Here is a 13,695-nt window from a genome sequence, read left to right as displayed (position 1 = left end):
TCATGAAAAATTAAAAAAAAAAAAAAGGTTGTTCTTGATTTAAGGACTAACAGAAATAATGACCAACCATGATGTGTGAACTTTGGATCCTGGTTTTAAAAAATAAAATCAATAAAAATAGTTTTGGGATAATTGGAATTTGGAACTAGACTGGCTATTGGGCATATGAAGAAATGATTGATTTTCTTAGGTGTGATAATGGCATTAGGGTTATGTACGACAGTGCTATAGACTTTGGGGATGAAGTACCATGACTATAACTTATTTTCAAGTGCTTAAGCAAAATATAAAATAAAACGTTACAAAACATTTCTGAGGAGAGGGGCTCTATTTTTCTATGACAATCTTAAAATTCTTGACCACTGAAGATGGTTAAAAATCACTAAATGAAAAATGTCATGCTTGATGCCTTTTAGAAGTTTGATACATATGTGTTGAAGGATGGAGGTCATAAGGAGCTGAAGACAAGGTTACCTGTCCAGCACAGTTCACTTTTGGCTGGACAAAGATACATTTCCAAGTCCAACCCCACATCCTGGCTGTACAGATCCCATCTGGACCGTATTTCAGCTCGCATCACTGTGGTATTGCTGCGAACATCCACAACCCACCGTGTACATCGACAAGTAGAACATCTCGCTTCAAGCCTGGTCTCTGTAAATGGCAGCAGGTGATTCTAGGTGATCAAGAGTTGTTGAGGGAGAGACGAGGGCTAGCCCGGTGGTGCCTACACCTGCCAGCGCCCACACCTGCTGGGTGCCCACGGCTGCCAGGTGCCACCATGCCCAGGACACTTGCTGCTCAAGGGCACCTGCTGAGAAGCGGGAGTTTGAGGCCGCACCTGAGGCCCTCCAGCACACCTGCTCCTCCACCGGCAGACTGTAAAACGGGGCAAGCTCGGGCGAGGCCGTGGCGTGGCAGGGCTGGTAAGAGGCGAGCACTGCCCAAAGGGGCACCCGTCTCAGGTGACGCTGACCACGGCGCCCCCTCTGACGCCGACGCGGCCTTCCGGACAGCAGTTTTTCTTTTCCGAGATGGAGGGTCTCAAGGTCTCACTGCTCCTCCCCAGGGACGGCTTTCACTCCGGGATCCCCTCCAGCTCCCCTGGCCCTCCCGGGACTGCTGACCTTTATGCCTCCAACGGGTCGGATTATCAACAGCTCTCACAGTCTCCCTTCTCGATTATCCCTGCGTTTCAGGTCGTTCCTCCCTTTTCCTCACCCGGGTGAGAATCCCGAATTCCCCTGAGGCTGGGAGTTTCCTGGGTCAGGGGTCTCACCTCGCTCCAGCACAGGGTCTTCTGCCCTGGCCTAACGCGGAGCCGCCTGCGATCCCGCAGACCAGGAGCTCTCCAGGGTCCTGGCGCCTCCACCAGCGGAACCGGGGCCGCCCCTGAGCTGCGCGTTTCCTCACCCCGTCCGCCCTGCCCCGACAGGGCGCTCACGAGAAGCTCCTCATCCGCGCAGCCCACAGCCCGGCGAGCGACACTCACTGGCCTCAGGAGTGGACGCCGGGCGCGGTCCTTGGCTGCGGGAATCGCGGTGCGCGGCCAACGCGGGCCAGGAAGGCGCCGCGGTGAGGCCGCGTGGACCCTGCCCAGCTCCAGAGCAGCGCCCGGCCCTGCCGCTCCCTCGGCGCTGTGTCCCCCAGGACAGGCCCCCCTGCCTCCTGCGGCCTCGGGCCCCTGGACGTGGCCTCTGCAGCCCCGGGGTTTGAGCGGGACCACCCAGGCTCTCCTGCTGCCCCAAAGCACTCAGCCTGGCCCTGCGGGAGCCCCGTAAAGTGAGTTTTCTTCATCTGAGACAGGCGATTCTCCTGGGGAGGCATCTAAAGCCTGGGGAGGCCAGAACTCAGGGCAAAGGCAGGTGGTCTGGAGACGGCCAGTCCTGACGGGCGGCCAGGCCTTAGGACCCTGGGGGAGGCTGTGCTGACGGGCAGCAGGCGGGACGCAGGGCCCCGGGGCTGCTGCAGCGCATTCCCGCAGGGCCCTTTCCCGCAAGGCTGGCCTCCTGGAGCTCTACGGAGAACGCAGCCACGCAAACCTGTGGCCGAGTGGCCACGCTGGCGATGCTCCAACAGCGGCAAGTCCCAGGCAGGCGGGCCTGGATGCAGCAGCTGTCCCCGTCCTGGAGCCGGCCCTCTGGACGCCGCGCTTGGGAAGCCGTCGGCCCTGTCTTGCGCCTGGGCCTCTGTCCAGTGTGGACCATGGACCAGGCCCTCCTTCCCCTAAGGGCTCCCCAGAGTCGTCCAGCGCTCAGCACAGAGGAAGGAGCCTTGTCACAACCTGACCACACGGTCACCAGGAGTTTATGTCACAGCCAGACTGACCGAGGAGACGTTGGGTCGGGATGGGCTTGGGCGCTCTTAGAACGCTCCAGCTATGGACAGAGTAGACTTATTCATCCAGTAATGGAAGAACATGCACCACTGACATGCAGGCAGGGTACCCCGGAGGGAAGAAGAGGGGTAACGGGGCATTTGGGGGCCCTGGCCTTGTCCTGCAGGACACTGCAATGGCGGATACAGGCTGTTACTTGTTTTGTCAAACCTATAAAAATTTCCCCAGGGGATTCTAGTGTAAATCTAAAACTTCTCTAAAAAATAACCCCTATTAAAAAAAAAAATACCCCTCTGGGGTATGGGAGTTACTGCTTAGTGGGTACAGAGTTTCTGTATGGGGTGCTGGGAAAGTTTGGTAGTGGGTGGTGGTGATGGCAGCACAACTTTGCAAATGTAATTAAGACCACTGAATTGTGTTTTTGAAAATAGCTGAAATGGGAATTTTTAAATTTATTTTTAATTGTCTTTTTAAAAAAAGATATATAGAACACCCAAATAATGTTACATTAAAAAATATAAGAGGTTCCTAAATACCCCACACACCACCCCTCACCTCCCACATCAACAACCTCTTTCATCATCGTGGCACATTTATTACATTTGGTGAATACATTTTGGAGCACTGCTGCACTGCATGGATAATAGTTTACATTGTAGTTTACACTCTCCCCCAGTACATTCAGAGGGTTATGGTAGGATAAATAATGTTCCACTTCTGACCTTGCAATATCATATAGGACAACTCCAAGTCCAGAAAATGCCCCCACATCACATCTCTTCTTCCCTCTCCCTGCCCTCAGCAACTACCGCAGCCACTGTCCCCACATCAATGACACACTTTCTTCCATGCTAGAGTCACAATAGTTCTATAGTAGAATACCAGTAAGTCCAGTCTAGTCCATATTTTATTCGTCCACCTGTGGACCCTGGGATGGTGTTGTATATGTTACCACAATATAAAACGTTAAAAGTGATCCTCTCAAATGGAAAACAAACAAACAAACAAACAAAAAACAGAAAACAAAAAAAACATGAAGGGATTATGATTTTAACAGTTAACCAGGAGCCTGACACATTGTTCCTGGAATGAACTAATTACATTTCCCCCTTTTTTGCAGACACGGAAACCGCTTTAGTGTCAAAACCGGGAACGCACTGGGAATTTGGAAGTGTTTATCTCACAGTTACCAAAAGATACATTTAGGGAGAAAAGGAGCAGGGAGTGCGCCCGGAGCACTAAAGGGCTGGAGGAGGGGTGAGCGCTCAGCCCGAGTATAAGCGGCCAAACCGGTTTATTCTGGGGGGGGGGGGGGGCGGGGGGGGAATGGGGGAGGGGAGTGGAAGGGGGAGGGGAGTGGAAGGGGGAGGGAGGGAGGAACCCGGCTCTGCTGCCCCCCCGGGACCCTCGAGCGCCCCGCTCCGCACCCCGGCCCCGCGGGCTTCTGCTGTCAGCGAGGAGGGGCTGGGCCGGGGAGGGCGCGGGACGCCGCGCAGGGGGCGCGGGGAGGGTCGGGGTCCAGGCCGGGGGCGGCGCAGCCCCGTGAGCCCCGCGAGCCCCGCGAGCCCCGCCGCCTGCCCCGGCGGTGGGCGAGGCTGTGGCCCCGCGTTCCCCGCCGCGCGCCCCCACTCACCGCGAGCCCCGCGCGGGGTCGGTGCGTCCCGCGAAGCTCCGCTCCCGGCCCTCCGCGAGATTCTCCCCGGCAGCCCCGGGACTGCCGCCGCCCACCCACCCTCAGGCCACCCGCGCCCCCACCTCCCTGATCCCCGGGAACCCCCGGCCGCGGAGGGGCGGGGGCGGCGCGGGGAGAGGAGGCCGCACGCGCGAGCTCGGCGCGGGGCGGGGCGGGGCTGCGGGGTCCGCGCGGGGGCTGTGGGTGCGCGCCCCTCCCTCCGCCCTGGGCTTGCTAAATTTAGCAGCATCTTTGCCGTTTAGTAATTTTTTATAACCTGACGGTCTCGCCAACTCTCCTTTCAGAGGAATGTTCCTCTGCAGTTTTTCTAAGTTTTATAGGTTTCAGTTGGCATTGCCTTAAATTTGTCGATTCCTTAAGAATCATGATTTTGCGGGCTTGTTTAGTCAACTCCACCAGTAGCAGGATAAATCATTAAGCATTTTCCTTTATGTTTCTGAACCAGTTCTGAAGTTATCTGTAAGCCTCTATCGGGGATATATTTTATGAGGTTGTTTTTTTGGTGTTTGGTCCTTGTGAATCGAAAGGAAAGTCTTTGCTGAGCTTATACATTTACTCATTCATCCTTTCAGCTAATTTCCTGACACTTTCAGGATGCACAATCATGTGGATATTGTCAGGTTTACTGATCAGCACCCTTTTTCCCTCATAAAATATAAATGATGATATTTATTCTTTTCTGGGTTTTGGGACGCTATTTGTTCTGTAAGGAGCTTGCTTTTGGAAAGTTGGTTTTTTTGTGACTATTGCAGGGTAAATTATCTTTTTTTGTCTGTTGAACAAGTTTACTTTTATTTTCGTTATTATTCAACATTTTCAATGAGGTGAAATGCCCATAAGAGTAGCGATTTCTAGTGAGCAGGTCAGTGGCACAGCCCTGTCAGCCAGCCCTCTCTTGGTTCATCTTTTACACATCTGTTAGTAAGCTCTTTGCAAATGACCCTCAACGTCTTTTATGATTACTTAAAGCCATTTTATATCATTTTTTATTGTGAAATCACATGTTCTCTGATGTCTGACAGGATTATGAGCTTTTAAAAATATTAAGACAAAACGTTTTGGATTATTCCCTGTATTTCAATTTGTCTTTTTTCTCCTAAGGAATAGTTTTGACAGAAAAAGAGTATGAAATTAGCTTTTTAATTCTAATGAGTACTTTATTTACACTATATGCCCCCACAAAACATTATTTCAATAAAAAATGGGTGGAAAATGAGCTTTTTAGAAGCAGAGGACTTTTCCCTGATCACCTGAATATTATAAATGCTATATCTGTGTTACCTTTGATTATCTGTTGCATTTACCTTGATTTTCTCTTCTCATTTATTCAGCATCTGTGTTTGACTGTACATGCTTTATTAAAATTGAAACTACCTGAGAAGCTGGGAATGTGGGTTTTTGAACGGGGCTTTGCACTAGCTCTGGTTTTGACAGGCAGGAATAGACAGAGGCCTTTCCTGCAGTGGGAAGCTAAGGAGCAGCGAGGTCGTGTGGCCACGTGGTGTGCTCAGGAAACAGCAAGCAGCCTGCGTGGGTGTGCTGGGGACACAGCAAGCAGCCCTGCGTGGGTGTGCTCAGGAAACAGCAAGCAGCCCGCGTCGGTGTGCTCAGGACACAACAAGCGGCCCGCGTGACCTGACAGTGAGGGCAGCAGGAAGGGGAGAGGGCACTGGGATGTACCTTAGGGTTAGGTCGCCAGCAGCCTTGGATGCTGGGTTAGGGGTTAATGGAGGAGCCATTTTGAAGAGAAGAGAGGACGATAAAAGATGAAATAAGCCGAGCGCTCAAGCTGGACGGCAGGGGGGATGGTGGGTCCAGGGACAGAAACACGGAGAAGAGGAGGAGGGGCTGCAGAAGAGGGGGAGGGGGTAGCCTTTATTTCCTCATATTGATCGTGAGCTGCCCATAGGGCAGGAGGAGCTCCGTAACTCTCAGCTGGAAATGCAGGATTGGCTGCTAGAAAGGAATTATGGTAAACTCTGAGGCCACCAGTGTGGAAAACTAAGGACACATGTGAAGTAAAAGAGGGTTAAGAAAACAGCCCTGGAAAGGCTCCCACCAACTGGAAAAGTGAAGATGCAGAGGGGCAGCAGTGGGAGGACAAGGTAGGGGAGCAGGATGTGGGGGAGCCTGAGGGGAGAATTCATCAAAGAAGAGGAGACCTGAGAAGAAGGTGCCACCAGATTTCAGTATTAGATCATGGATGACCTTTGAGAAAGAGGTTTCAAAAGACTGATGAGAAACAAGGCTTCGGTGTCAAGGGGAGGTGAGGACCAGAGGACAACGAGACAGGATGACTCCTTGGAGAAGGTTGAGGGTAGAGACAAGAGAAGGGAGTAGACAGAAAAGGTAGCAGGGGGGCTGATGTAGCTCAGTGGTTGAGCACCTGCTTCCCATATACGAGGTTCTGGTTTCAGTCCCCAGTACCCCCTTTTAAAAAGTTACAAGGTTAGGGGCTTTTTTTTCCCAAAGATTTATTTATTTATTTATTTCTCTCCCCTCCCCCCCCCCCCCGGGTTGTCTGTTCTCTGTGTCTGTTTGCTGTGTCTTCTTCTTTATCCACTTCTGTTGTTGTCAGCGGCATGGGAATCTGTTTCTTTTTGCTGCGTCATCTTGTTGTGTCAGCTCTCTGTGTGGGCGGCACCATTCCTGGGCAGGCTGCACTTTCTTTCATGCTGGGCAGCTCTCCTTACGGGGCACACTCCTTGCACATGGGGCTCCCCTACGCGGGGGACACCCCTGCGTGGCAGGTCACTCCTCGCACGCATCAGCACTGCACGTGGGCCAGCTGCACATGGGTCAAGGAGGCCTGGGGTTTGAACCACAGACCTCCCATGTGGTAGACGGATGCCCTAACCACTGGGCCAAGTCCACTTCCTGGTGAAGGCTTTTTGTTTCTTTCAGCATGGGGAGGCCTGGGCTTTTGTGCTCACACAAACAATCCCCCCAGCCTGCCTCCTTCATTGGGAAGCACCTGTGTGAAGTCCCTAACTTCCTGGTGACAGCAGGTCTCTTCAGCCAGCGTCAGCTTTTTCTTTGCCTTTGTTGACCTCTCAGTCATCCCTTAACCTTGATGCATCAACAGAATCTCAGGGCCAGAGAGCATTTTCAGAGTCGTCTTCTCCATCTCCCAACCTCTATCTGTAAAACTCCAGGAGAATCTTCTTTCTTGGATTTGGAGAGTTTGAAGAGGGAACAAGGAAACCCCCAAAATCAAAAGCATCCCCCAAAACTGCCCTGAGAAGTACCACCACCAGCCAAACCTCAAACACTTTGTCTAATTTTGACCTTAGGTAGGAAGGATTTAGTTAACTGAACACACACTTCAGTTGATAGCACTTCCCTGTCTTTGTCCATAAATCCCTTTCTTTTTAAGCTTACTTGTTGCATTTTATCACCATCTCCCACTGCATTTTCCTCCTCTTCCCCACAGAAAATCATTCTAAAGTTTTTGTTGTATTTTTGTTTGTAGATGGGTTGGTAAGATAAATACTGCCGTACTGGGTGTATACCTAATTTACAAATGGTCTATATTATAGCCTCATTCTATTTCTTGCCCTTCCACTTCGCAACACCATTGTAAGTCAATCCATTTTTGTGTCCTACCGTCCACTCTTTCTGATGCTGCACAGCACTCATGGTGGGCTGTGCCTCGATTTACATATCCATTTCCACTAACAGATCTTGGATGATGCCAACCTCTGCTCCCCCAAGCAATGCTGTGCTGTGCAGCACCCCCGAGGACCTACGGGAGGATCCCCTGGGGTATTTGTGCAGAAACAGAACCACTGATCCCAGAGGAAAGGACACTCAGCGGGTGGACCTAGATAGGGATCCAGCTTCATTTTTCTCTCTTTGTAAGCCTGTTTTCTCATTGCCATCTTCTAGAGTTGGTTCCTTCCCTTGTGACTTACAGGCTACCTTTTCTTTTTAAATTCCATTATAAACACTGGTCTGCCCTTGAGCTCTTTCCTCTCTCAATTTCAGTTTGGTCTTGCACATGCCATACTGTTTTTATTGCTATGACTTTGCATGACTTCTTTCATGGTAGGCAAGGACATTTTATTATAAATCTAACAAGGGATTACAGAGGTTTCTGGAGTCTTTTGTTGACTGCCTCCCCTTCTTTTACTTTGATTCTGGTGATATCATAACTAGCTTTGTTTATTTTTGCTTCCCTTGGGGTTTATCAAAAACCTGCAAGCAAATTACTTAGGAACTGAAGTAATTCTGTATATCCTTAGCTTTGGGAAGCATGACTCGCCCAGATGCTGATTTAAGACTTAGAGCGAGGACGTGCCTGCCTGGCCTGTGGTTTGCTCTAAGGAAGGCCTCTGCTTGTCCATCCAGCCTGGTCAGGGAGAGGCCAAGCCAGAGGCTTGCAGTGTGCTCCACATCAGCTCTCTCTACTCTGGCTGCTTCTGTTCACATGAAGTGAGGACTGCCAGGACCTCAGTACACGACTCTTAGATGCTAGGCCTTCACCCTCCCCTCAGAAGTGATCCCACCTGGAGGAGAGACCATAGGGTGCCAAGTGGCAGCACCCCTGGAGATGATGGGGCTCTGTTCTCCTGAGGACGATAGAGGTGACCCAGTACTCCAGGTCAGCCCCTACCACCCCCAACATGTTGTGCTCCAATTTTCCCTTATTCTGTGTCTTCTAGGAGATCCTTCAGAGGTAGGGCAGGTTGTATTTTTTGCCTTTGCACATCCCTGGTGGCCGCCATTCTGTTCAGTGCATGGTGGGCACACAGGAAATGCTTCTTGAGGGTGTGAGGAATTAATCCCAGAATTCTGTGAAGAAACTAAGGTGAGCAGTGGGGGGCCTTACCTAGATCACAGCCGATGTTGATACACCAGGTCTGAACCTTGTTCCTCTTGCTGAGAAGCCACTTCTGTAGCTCCTGGGAGGCAGTGAGGTGGCCAGGAGCAGGCTGAGGTCCTGGTTTCTGGCACTTTCTGTTTTCACATCTAGGGACACAGAAATGACGCATTTGGGAGTTCTTTGAGATGCCCCAGCCTCAGCTGACTGCCATCTTCTAAATGGAGGTGCCAATTCCCACAGGAACTACTTCCTTGAGGATGGGGCCCACTGTCCACTGCTGGGCACTGCTGGGGGGGCATCCGTGGCTGCACTGAGGATGGGATGAGGTGAGTGAAGGGTCACAGGTGACTCTATGTCCTTAATGTGACAATGCTGTGTATCTGTATGGCAATTGCTAGGCATGTGTGGTGCATCTTTGTGGAAAAGAGAAGAGTGACACTCACTGCTTACCTTATTAGAGTGCTTCTGATATCCTAGGAGAGAGAGAGAGAGCAGGGATTCAGGTGTCCTTGCTCCACTTGCCTTACAATTAGAAAAGACAAACTCCAAACTTATAGACCACTGTCCTGGCCCTGGGTGAGGAGAGGTCACCCAATCCCTGGAGGCTCCAGGTGTCAGGTGTTACTGAACTTCAGGGACACGGGGTCCATCCCCTTCTTTTAAAGACTCAGAGGGCATGGCTGGCACCTCTTGGTGAGAAATGAGGGCTCACTCCCAGGTTTCATTTCCTCAGTGCGGAGTGCTGCCCTAAACCACGCTGCCCCCCTGGTGCCTTGTTGGATCCCAAAATCTTTCCCCCAGTGCGAGGAAGTGAAATACACCAGGATGAACTGCCCGGCTGTTGGAGAGGACACTGAGGTTATGGAAAATAGTTAGCACTGGAAACACCACCTGCCACTTGTTTGCACAGTACTTGACACTTTCCAAAGTGCTACTTTCATTTCCATTTTATCGCTGGAGCCTCCTATTTTAGGGATGATGGGATGGAAAGTAGAGGCCAAAGAGGAAAATAATAGAGGGCTCTTGGAGAAGCACGGGCTGGAATTCATCCTGCTGGCACTGTGGTCCCTCTTCCCCTAGGGGTGCAGAGGTGTTTGAGTAAAGGAGGGATGGCTTAGGAAAGGAAAATGTGCAGGAGCTTATAGAGCAGGAGGGCACAGGGAGGGACAGGCTTCCAGGCTGACCATCAGGAGCTTTGCTGTCTGCCTCTCCTTCTCCTCCAGCTCTGCAATCAGGGGCTGAACTGGCAGACCTCCCCTGTGACCAGGAGGTCGACCTCTTCCCGGTGCTGCAGGATGCCCCAGGGTGCTCTTGCATCAGGTTTCAGGGAGTCCATGGGCCCCGACGGAGGGGAGGGCAGGAAAGCTGACCACCAGGAGAACGTGGAGTCTCTGACTCTCTCTTGCCTGGATTCCTTGAATCTCCTCTCTCCTTCCTCAGACTCTCAAGACACTTCTGAATTTGTTCCTGGGGAGAAGGAACATGAAATATTTAAGGTATTATTTGTTGAAGGCTGTCATCTCACCCCACCCTCTGTGTAACCCAGGAAGGATCCATGGCCATAGCTGACCCTGCCTGGACCTCACTCCTCCTGGACGGTGTGTGCTCTTTGACCCTGTTCTTCCTGATCTATCCCCCAAGAATGTCCATCAAACCTCACCCTGATGAGGGGTCATCAGAGTCCAGGACTGAGTTTCCACTCGAGTTTCCTTTCGTCAGGGGAGCATCCTAATTTGTGTCTTTGGTAAGTGACATTGGGATCTGCCCTGAGCTTCTGAACCTATCATCTGCCTTACCTGAAATCATTCCAAGTTTATGCTCATGTCCCAAATGGAGCAAGTCCAAGTAACAGCCCTCCCTTATGAACAAATCAATCATCTGCATGTGATTCTGGAGTGAGAAAAACTCGGGTAATGCCACAGCAATCAATGAAATGTTTTATCAACTATCAGCTCTAGAAATAGAGTTAGGGACATAAACAGATACACACCCATTAAGGCTCATGTATACATAATTTCTTAAATACATAGAACTCACAAAGTGCAAATTAACTAGTAACACATCTGCACACTCCTAGAAAACCATTTGTCTGAAAGCACAACACAGGAGGGGAGGGGTGGGGTAGATGGGAACCCCTTTGCTTTCCATGTAACATTTGTGTAAACTAAAGCCTCTTTAAAAATGAAAAAAGGAGAAACCACACAGCACAACTACAAGCAGCACACACTCACTGATGTGAACCCACAGCACTTCGTAGCTGTCAGCGCTCTTCTCTCCCAAGCACTAGCGCTCACACAGCTGTCCTTGCCCTCCACAGACACGCAACCCCAACCCGCAGTCCACCCCCCTGACACGTGCGCAGACACCACACTCACACTGCTGGGCCCACGCAGGCAGGACACAACACACACAGGATGGCCCCGCACACACACGCACTCACACACACACACTGGCACACTCACACACTCGCACTTACGCACGGGGGAGGCCTCCACGTGCACCTCTGGTGGCCGCCGTCCCCTCGCCCACGTTCTGAAAGGAGTCACACACCTGCCAACAGTGGAGATGAGAAAGAGCAGAGGAGGGTGAGGACTGAGGACGGGGGACCCGCATCCCAGTGTGGTGTCAGACCCTCTGCGCCCCCACCCCTGACGGGTCACCATTCCTTCCCATCCCCCACAGACACTCACAGAGGAAGGAAGTGCTGGTCTCTCGCTGCCCAGGGTGGGGGGAAATCGCTCTTCTCTGGGGGGCGGAGGGGACGAGGCCACCCCATCCTCCTGGCAATGCCACCGGCTGTCTCCAGGGAGACTGGTGTATCAGCCAGCCCAGGGCCACTGGCCAGCGGGCAGGGAGCCTGGGGACCCAGAGAAGACGCTGTGCCCAGCTGTGCAGGCTTCAGATGCCCCCGCTGAGGTGCCCCACCAGCCCCTGCAGCCCCCACACTGTGCCCTGCTGGGGAGGAGGGAGAAGAGCAGAAACGGGCAGCATTTGTCTATGTGATTCTGTACCTCAGGATAGAAGCCCTGCAGCATTTGCTCTTAGTTATTCCTCCTGCTGCTCTGCAATGTCAGGCACTTAGGCTTTTCATTTTATAAATGAAGTTTTTTAGCTTGCCCAAGTTTATGCAAGTGGGAAGGTGGAGGTGACAGTTATTGGCAGGGAGATCTCCAGAGCAGGACTGATGACAGAAATAGGACCCAAGCCACATGTGAGATGTAAACTTTTCTAGTAGCCACGTGTAAAGTTAAAAGAAATGGGGAAGCAGATGTGACTCAAGTGACAGGGCTTCTGCCTACCATATGGGAGGACCCAGTCAGATACCTGGGGCCTCCTGTTGAAAAAAGAAGAGAAAGAGTACCTGCACAGTGAGCCAGTGCCTGGGTGGAGAGCCAGGGCCCCCGCAAGTGAGCCACGCAGCAAGATGATGATGTAACAAGAAAGATGAAGGGGAGAGTCAAGGTGAAGCACAGCAGAGACAGGAACTGAGGGGTCACAAGTGACAGGGAACCTCTCTCCCCTTCAGAGGTCCCCAGGATGGAATCACGGTGAATCCTAGAGGAGAGAACATGAGAAGAGAAGACCAAAAAGAGAAATAGATACAGAAGATCACACAGTGAATGGACATAGACAGCAAATGTAGCAGAGCAGGGGCAGGCATGGGGGAGAGGGGGAAATAAATACATAAATAAATCTTTTAAAAAATGGGTGAAATCAATTCTAATGATATAGTTTATTTAACCAAATATATCCATAATGTCACTTCAGTATGTGATCAGTATAAAATATTAATGTGATATTTATGTTTTTATTTGTGCTGTCTTTGAATCCAGGACACATCTCAACTCAGACCTGCCACATTCCCATGCCCAAGTATGGGACAGGAAGCTCCAGAGCCTGCATTCCTGGGGTGGGGGAGGGGGAGAGGATGATTGGGGGAGGGGGGCTGATGTGCTCAGCACTTCCAGTGAAAGGGGAAGGCAGGGCGCTGGGCTGGTCCACGGGAATGGACGGAGGCTGGTTCTCTCCCAGGTGCAGGCAGGAGACCAGGAACCTGGCATCTGACCATCCTCCTGGCCTGTCCCAGCCTTGCTGCTCTCTGCTCTGTGGCCTGGGAGAGTCACCCGGCCTCTCAGTTTTCATCACCTTCTCTATAAAATGATGCTAGTGACACCTGGCAACAAGCTGTTGCCAGAATCAGATGTAATATATGAAAATACTAAGCCCTGAATAAATATGGCCAGATTTGTTTATTCTTGTTTTTTTTAAGGCACTCTGTATATTTTATTTTATTTTTAACACTTTTTAAAATTAAAGTTAATAGATCACACAGAATGTTACATTAAAAAAACATAAGAGGTTCCCCATAAACCATTTCCCACCCCCACCCCCATCATTTTTCTAAATTATATTTTTTGAAGATACATACATCACAAAAAGGGTTACATTTAAAAAACATAAGAGGTTCCCATATACCCCCCATCCCCCACCCCACTCCTCCCACACCAACAACCTCCCCCATCATTGTGGCACACTCATCACACTCAGTGAACACATTTTGGAGCTCTGCTATGTTGTAATGTTGTCTGGAGCGAGGGCTCGGCCTCGCTTATGCCCAAGAGTCAGGGGGGGCTCGCTCCTGCCTAACCACCGGTGGGAGGTACTCCTGAAAGGAGCACCAGTTCTTCCAGGCTTGGGGGACGCGCGGTTAAAAAGGAACCACGGAGACCGCCTGAGCGCAGGATCAGGTCTGCTTTATTGCGGAAGTACACTTGGTTATATAGGGTTGGGTGGAGAGAGGGGTTGGAGCTAGGGTGGGCTAGCTACAGGGTGGTAGAG

At 51.2% G+C, this 13,695-nt stretch overlaps 1 protein-coding gene and 1 long non-coding RNA gene across 2 annotated transcripts in view; both read left to right on the top strand.

Annotated features, from left to right (window-relative positions):
- Positions 1-1,460: 1,460 nt before the first annotated feature.
- Positions 1,461-13,695, top strand: part of LOC139437329 (E3 ubiquitin ligase TRIM40-like) — a 174,065-nt gene continuing 161,830 nt past the window's right edge. The window contains exon 1 of the mRNA XM_071211052.1: positions 1,461-1,782. The gene's annotated coding sequence lies outside the window, so the exon portion shown is untranslated. The remainder of the gene's footprint in view (positions 1,783-13,695) is intronic.
- LOC131275375 (uncharacterized) lies at positions 8,944-12,752 on the top strand. The gene is made up of 3 exons (XR_009182827.1): positions 8,944-9,182; positions 10,403-10,600; positions 12,690-12,752. It is a non-coding gene; the product is annotated as an uncharacterized lncRNA (long non-coding RNA).

Source organism: Dasypus novemcinctus, chromosome 22 (assembly GCF_030445035.2).
Source record: "Dasypus novemcinctus isolate mDasNov1 chromosome 22, mDasNov1.1.hap2, whole genome shotgun sequence".
Lineage (NCBI taxonomy): Eukaryota > Metazoa > Chordata > Mammalia > Cingulata > Dasypodidae > Dasypus > Dasypus novemcinctus.
The sequence above is the reverse complement of the archived record's forward strand: the minus strand, read 5'-3'. Positions and strand labels throughout refer to the sequence as shown.